Below are 6,000 nucleotides of genomic sequence, written 5' to 3'. Positions count from 1 at the left end.
TGGATGGACACGGAATGAATGATGTGAGTGCTTCCGGTGTCGGCAGCGAAAAACCTTCCGGTGATGATTTAGGGTTTTGCGGAGAAGTGAAAACAGTAGAAACTCGTTAGCGGTGTGAAAATTGAAGTTTTGACGATGAATGAATCTCGACGAACGTTTTGAAATTTAACCTTGTTACGCTGATTGTGTATCCTTTTACGCATTAAACTCTTTTTAAACAAAAAAAAAATTATCTTTATTTTACGCATTAAACTCTTTTTTAAACAAAAAAAATATCTTTTACACATTAAACTCTTAAATCTATTTAAATTGATTTGTGCTAAATGGTTTCATTGGCCCAACCTGTTTGCGAACACATAAAATCTATTTATTTATCTGTAAAAGTTAACCTGTAAGCTAATGTTAGCCCTAATTTTAACCTAAACTCTAGGGATTAAATTTCCTGTTTTAACCCTAACCTAAAGCTTAATTCCGAAACAACTATAGCCATATTTTTCCAAAACAACTATAGCCCTATTTTGTTGTTGAAACAAATTGGCCCTAAACTTCACCTTAATTTTACGCAAAAACTGTTTACTTTCGTATTTTTATATGCAATCCTTTCCATAATAACAAAATTTCCTATTTTTTATGAAAAGAAAAACAAAATTGTTTCCATCGTTTCCTTCTATTTTTGCCACATATCTCATGCTTGGAGTCATCACAAAATTGTGGTATTCATTTCCTTATTTTGTTTGAGGCGTTGAGCACACTTCATTTCTACACTAATACTCACTTTTGTTTATTTGCATCATTGGTTGTTTGAATGTCACATATTAGTCGAAGAGAGCCTTGGGATCTTGAAGTTGTAATGAAACTAAGGGATGGGATGTTTTCAATAAAAAGCCTCACAACTATGAACCTTTGTTGTGTTCAAAGTGGCAGGTCACTTGAATCGGTGACAATAAGATAAATGTTTATTTTCCCTTTCTCTTATACTCTCTAAAAAATATATTTGGTGCTATTTTTTGATTATTTTATCTTATTTTTTGTCAAAATAATGTGGAAGGAGGAATCACCAATGGAGCATTATGACACAAACAGTGAGGTAAATGGACCAAGGTTATCAAAATCGGGACTTTACTTCAAGTCGAAAGGGAGTAGCAAAGTCGGGACTTGTAAAATCGCAATCAAAACCGAAGGATTTTACTCAAGGACTTTTGTAGAATCGATATAGGATAGCAAAGTCGGGACTCGTAAAATCGCAATCAAGATCGAGGATTCTACCAAAACAAAAATAATGCTAAATATATGTTATAAATTGCATATAGTCATAAATGACTAAAGTTCAAAGTCCACAAAATTCATATACATAAATGAGGGTGTAACTAGTTAGGTTTAATTCATCTTTTAACTAGGTGAATGTGTAACTATTGAGGAAGTGTGGGGGAAGTGAAAGAATGAAATTTTTTGGCCTTTTGGGTATTTATAGAACCGGGTCATGGATTCAATCGGGTCAATTTACAAACCGGGTCAAAAATTAACCCTTTTCAAAAAATGAACAAAATCCTTCAAAATCCTGCGATTTTGAACGGATTTCACGATTTTGTGTGATTTTTTGCGATTTTGATAGGATTTTGCCTGTTTTTGGGACTTTGCTAGGGATTTGAGTCGTTGAAACTACGCAAAGTCGCAAAAACCTGGATTTTGGGACTTAAGTCGCGTTTTTGATAACAATGAAATGAACTATTAATTATGTTTTGGCTAAATTATGAGCTATTGCTTCATTGCAAAATACATATCTTGACTTCATTTGTTCTAGGGTTTTTCTTCTTCTAATTTATCAATAGTTTCTTTTTCAAAGTTTGATATATAGTTGCAGGGGAAGAACTTCAGAAGGCATATGACAGAAAAGTCACGCAAAACAGGTTTGAGTTCCACAATTTTTTTAGTACGGTGCCAAAAATAGAGTCCTTAAAAATGATGACACATGCTTGCATTTCTTGCTTCCAACGTTGACATACTCAGTCGTGTGTTTTACTACTCCATCATCCTTCATTCTTTATCATATTTGATTGTTATTTTTTATGACAAAGCTGTTGCAACACAACGACGCAGAACACAATCGAGTGGTTGCGAAGGATTCATACAATGATTATGTACCCTACAAAATGTCCATCTTATTTATTGTTCCATGTATATCTCCATCTCCTTCATTTTAATTCCTTATTTTTTGGCAGGCAGATGCCATTGTATTAGATGGTAAACTGAGATGGACAACAAATAAGACTGCTTTTAAAAAAACCACTTTGGGGTTGCAATCAATTTGTGGTTTTAAGGTACTTTCATTCCATTTTACATTGTAATTTTAAGATTGGATTTAAGTTTGTACAACAATTTGTGCAAGCAGTTTTCCTCTTCTTCTGTGTGATGTTTTCAGTGCATGTATTGAATTGTAGTGTCATGAACAATGACATTTTGTTTGGATGTGATGTTTGCTGCCATAACTATACAATTTGCTTCTACTTGGTGTGCTCGGTAGAATTTAAATGGTATATGAAGAACATGTTTTGTTGGCATGCAATGCAATGTGGTCTGAATATGTTTTTTGTGGTCTGCCATAACTATATGATAATACTTGCTAATTGTCAAGCCTGATGACCCTTGCTTATTTTTTCTTTGCTTAGTTCATTTTTTGTAGTTTAGATGTGCATGATAGTATCTGATGGTTATTATGATTTTTGCTTGGATAACATGCCTTAATTAGAACACGAAGAGAAATGCATAATGAGTCTTATGAAAAAAAAATGGTATAAGTTTAATTTTCAATGATAAAAATTTCTAACCAGTTAATTATGTTAGTATGAAAAAATTAACTTTGACAACAATATTCAATTACATTGTTGATATTTGTTTTAGCTGTGATTTCACTAGGGGTGGGCAAAAATAACCAAAAACCAATTCGAACCGGTTAACCGAACCGAACCGTATCAAAATTAACTGAACCATTTAACCAATTCTCGAACCGAACCATTATTTTGATAACAATTCAGTAACCGAACTGAACCGTTAGTAACCACAATTATCCGAACCGAACCGAACCGAACCATTAACCATTTCTATTTTAAAAACAGCTTATTTTAAAAAACAGCTTATTCAAACAACTTATTTTAAAACAACTTATTTTATGCAAAACAACTTAATTTAAAAAAACAACTTATTCAAAATAGCTTTTTTATGAAAACAGCTTATTTAAATAACTTATTCAAAACAGCTTATTATAAAAACAGCTTATTCAAAACAACTTATTATAAAAACAACTTATTTTATGCAAAACAACTTATTTTAAAAAACAGCTCATTCAAAAAAGCTTATTATAAAAACAACTTATTTTATGCTATAAGCTGGTTCATGTCACGCATTTAGTAGAATCAGAATGATCAGAATGCAATGTAAATTTACATTATTTAACACACTTCACTTGCTCACTTAGTACTAGTGCTACATTATTTAACAGTCTTACGCTAACACTGTTTCATCCCTTTTACCGCACGAGCTTTGTTGTGGCCCAGAAAGAGATGGAAAAAAAAGGAAAAGCATAAATGTTGAAAACAAAAATGCTTGTTAGGTAGGAAATTCAACTCATCTAGTCGTGTAATGGAATCAAATCAAATAGTAGTAAGTTGTTTTCTTTCTTGGATCTCTTCACCATAAAATTACAAAGCAATGTAATTAAAAAGCTAGCTACGTGGTAAAAAAAATTCAAAAAGAAAAAGTGAATTGCACAAACAATGACGATAAGATATCCTGTAGTAAATGGAAAAAAAAGGAAAAGCATAAATGTTGAAAACAAAAATGCTTGTTAGGTAGGAAATTCAACTCATCTAGTCGTGTAATGGAATCAAATCAAATAGTAGTAAGTTGTTTTCTTTCTTGGATCTCTTCACCATAAAATTACAAAGCAATGTAATTAAAAAGCTAGCTACGTGGTAAAAAAAATTCAAAAAGAAAAAGTGAATTGCACAAACAATGACGATAAGATATCCTGTAGTAAATAGCTGATAAGTTGTTTTGCAAAAATAAACTGTTTTTTAAAATAAGTTGTTTTGCATAAAATAAGTTGTTTTAAAATAAGCTGTTTTGAATAAGCTGTTTTTTAAACTAAGAAGTTTTGCATAAAATAAGCTGTTTTGAATAAGTTTTTTTTTAATAAAGAGATTGTAATAAGTTGTTTTGCATAAGATAAGTTGTTTTGAAGAAATAAGCTACTCTAGCTTTTAATTTCAATTTGTTATTTTTTTAATAAAAGTGATTTTATTCATGGAAAAAAAATATTTGTTTTGGTTCGGTTCGGTTTGGTTAATAGGTAAGCAAATGGTTAACCGAACCATCACTTTGGTTCAGTTTGGTTACTTCCAAACTTTAAACGGTTCGATTCAGTTATTCTGAACCATTTGAGCAATTTGGTTCGGTTCGGTTCGGTTTTGATGGTTAACCGAACCATGCCCACCCCTAGATTTCACAATGGTGATTCTTATTACATATGAGATGGGTTAGTATAGCTTGGTTGTTTGAGAGGAAGGTCAGTTTTTGATCTTTGAAAGTGTTTATGCATTGATTTATTTGAATAACAAAGTTTGCTAATTTATTTATCTTACAATAATTTACAGGTAAAAGCTTTCATATTTGAATCTGTTCAAAGAATCAAGGACCAAGAGAGGGAAGGAATCATAGATTTAGATGATGAGGTTTTAATAATACAAAAATGAGCCTACGAGTGTTGTAAAATACTTATGTTGCGCTCTTTTCAAAGAAGTATAAGTGTTATTTAGTTATGATATTATTAGTGTAGTTTTTTTAATGTCAAAGTCAATTGTGGAATCCGAAATAGTGTAATTTCTGTTTGCATTTGTATTTATCAATTGACCTCTTTGTATAGCTTGCATAGGATCATTGACCTCTTTGATTAACTTGATTGGAGCTTGCAAGAAGAAATTGATTATAATGTGTTATTGACCGGCAAGCCAAAGCAATCCAACTATCTTTAATTAAATTTAGTTGAAGCATTGTAAGTGATATGAGTTATTTATACATGTTACTAAGATTGGACATCAATTGGTCGCATGAAATTTAATGAAAGATGGATATTTGTAATGTTTCATTGTATATTTGGTATTTCCTTGATAGTTGTTGATAAACGAATTTTCAAATCCAAAACTTTCTGCTGAATTTAGTTAGAATGAATAAAATAATGCAGGTGAAGTCATCCCAATCCCAATATTATGAAAAATAAAGTGTAAGCATTGTGCATATGTGGAGTAACTTACCTCTTTTTTGAAGGAATTAGTCTAGGTTTGCTTTGATCAAATATGATATAATGTGTTCAAATGTCTTATTTAGGAGTGCGAGTGGATTAAGATTATATGAAAGCAATGACAATAAAGTGGTCTATTCTATGCTATTATTTTTTTTTTAAGAATATTCTTTGCTATTCATATCAATTAGTAATAAAAATACATTTTACATGTGATGTAACTCACCCATGATGGACGGGTGTGCGGTCGAGTTGAGTTCTGAATGCTAAAGTTAATAAAAAAAAAAGGGATAGGAAATTATATGCTTGAAGGAAATGTGATATCATTGGTGGGAGGAAAGATTCTGAGGTTATCTCTAATACTTTAAAAGAAGGGATGAGGATATCTATAACCAATAAAGATAGTGACAATGCTACTATAACTTCAAATACGGTCAAATATATTAATGTTAGTACAAGTATTATACGGTTTATTTAACGTTAAAATTTTATATAATATACTTTATTTTTATATATTACCGTCAACATGACCCGTGCGTCGCACGGGTCGTTGGTCTAGTTAGTGTAATTGCTCTTAGTGTAATTGCTCTTTTGCCCTGAATGTGTAATGAGTAGTCATAATAGCTTTTAATGTATCAAAATTTCAAAATAGTTTCTAATTGTGCACTCTGTTAGTCGTCTCAATACTCACAATAACTCTTTACATA

This window comes from Medicago sativa, chromosome 4 (assembly GCF_051527215.1).
Source record: "Medicago sativa cultivar Bolivia chromosome 4, Bolivia_mono, whole genome shotgun sequence".
NCBI classification, from domain to species: Eukaryota; Viridiplantae; Streptophyta; class Magnoliopsida; order Fabales; family Fabaceae; genus Medicago; species Medicago sativa.
This window is presented reverse-complemented; position numbering follows the sequence as displayed.